Genomic DNA, 2,035 nt, shown 5'->3' with positions numbered 1-2,035 from the left:
CACTTGTAAAGCGTAGCCACATTGTATACCATAGCTACTTTTTATAAGCGTAGCCTTAGGTCCCTCTTTTTTTTGTATACTATAGCTACTGTATATAAGTGTAGTCTTAGGTCTTGTTTTTTTTCTGTATATAATTATCTAATAATTATTAATACAACATAATAGTTAATATGATTACATGTATAATAATTCTGTATTTTTATTTAAATGAGTTGAATATTTCAAAATAAAAATAAATACATAATTATACTAAATAATTTTTTTATATAATAAAAATTATCTCTAACCAAAATATATTTATAATATTGATCCAAAAGTACAAGAATGAAGTTAACTGGAAAAATTCATACATCTCAAACTAAAGTAAGCATAGCCATATCAAAACCATAATATCACTTAGCCAATAAAAGTATCTTCTAATAAAAATCATTAGTCACCCTGTAATCCATACTTCTTCAAGAGTTCTAATTTCTCCTTGTAGGATTGATAAGATTTCTTGAGTGACACTGACAACTCAACTGAATCACAAGGATTGGCGCCTTCCCTTGGAACAAATCCATACGATAATAGAAGCTCCCCATTTGATTTTTTCCATATGAAATGAACACCTAGGTAGTATGATACAAGCAGTCAAATCTAATCTTTGGACTTAACGCTTAAACTACTCCGATGATGCCATACTGGTGAAAAATATCATGATCAAATAAAGCTTTAATCAATTAATAGCTTATCATTTTGTTTGGAACTTGTTTGCTTTGTGCTAACTTTATCCTAGATAACAAATTCCAATCTTTCAATTTATGTTTACCTGCTCACCTGGTTGATACGGCCGATCTGTAGTAAAGACAATTCCCTTTGATAAATTATCATAATCCAAAAAGGTATCCACCTAAACCAGTGAAAAGAAACTGGAGTTAGAAAATTTCATGGGCAAAATCATAATAAGGAAATTTCTTTGGAATAGACCGTACATACTCCTAATATTATAAACCGTACCCTCAAAACAGTTAAACAGAGCAGGTAGAACAACCCTCAATACTAAACCACCAAGCAATCCCATTTATTAGGATGACCAACCAAAAGACAGATCCAAGCTAACACTTGTGCATTTTAAGTAATTCAGAAAAAAGAAAAAAAAGCCACACACACACACACACATATCCTTCAGAAGACCAGAAAATCAGAACCTAGATTTCATAACCATAATAAAAAAAACTATATGAGAATTATATGGGAGCATAACAACAATAAAAAAATGTCTATGTATAGATTCTGTTTACCCTGGTTGATTGGCTTGTTTCTGAAATGCTACATATATCTCAGTTAATAAAACATATCACGTTCTAAATAATCATCACCCTAATCAAAAGAAAGTACAGACCTCAATGAGAAAATAAAGATAGGTACCTAATGGTAACTTCATCCCAGCCTTAGTGATTTCATAAAGGATAGTAGATGGATTTTTTGTTACAAATAATTGCCGGGGAACTCCAACCTTGCCTAAAATCAAAAGTTAAGGAGTAGTTCAACCACTAATCCAATTTACCATAATAGAAATAGTTTCACTCTAAAACATTGCAAGAAAATAACTTCTTGTTATATTAGCTAAAATGGCTTAATAGTTAATACTTGTGCATTAGGATGACCAACCAAAAGACAAAGATCCAAGCTAACACTTGTGCATTTTAAGTAATTCAGAAAAAAGGGAAAAAAGCCACACACACACACACACACACATATCCTTCAGAAGACCAGAAAATCAGAACCCAGATTTCATAACCATAATAAAAAAAACTATTATTATTATTATATTAATATAAGAAAAATAAATAAATTAATCAAATTGAAATACCCAGTCTGGGGTACAGATTAAAATTGGAAAAAACACCAGAAATATCTTCACTTGAGGTGATTTAAGTGGGGAAAATTTAAAAAAAAAAGGTTTACCAAAATGAGCAAGTTTATTGACACGGATGTGCCTACTCAAACACTGCGTTTCCTGTTGAGATCAAAGAGCCAGAGAGAGAGTGATCAA

General features: G+C 30.9%; 1 long non-coding RNA gene across 1 annotated transcript; it reads right to left on the bottom strand.

The window, feature by feature from the left end:
• LOC110264567 lies at positions 277-892 on the bottom strand. Its single transcript, XR_002350740.1, has 2 exons — positions 809-892; positions 277-608 (listed from the first exon to the last, which is right to left on the bottom strand). It is a non-coding gene; the product is annotated as an uncharacterized LOC110264567 (long non-coding RNA).

This window comes from Arachis ipaensis, chromosome B07 (genome assembly GCF_000816755.2).
Source record: "Arachis ipaensis cultivar K30076 chromosome B07, Araip1.1, whole genome shotgun sequence".
In the NCBI taxonomy this organism is placed as follows: Eukaryota; Viridiplantae; Streptophyta; class Magnoliopsida; order Fabales; family Fabaceae; genus Arachis; species Arachis ipaensis.
This window is presented reverse-complemented; position numbering and strand designations above follow the sequence as displayed.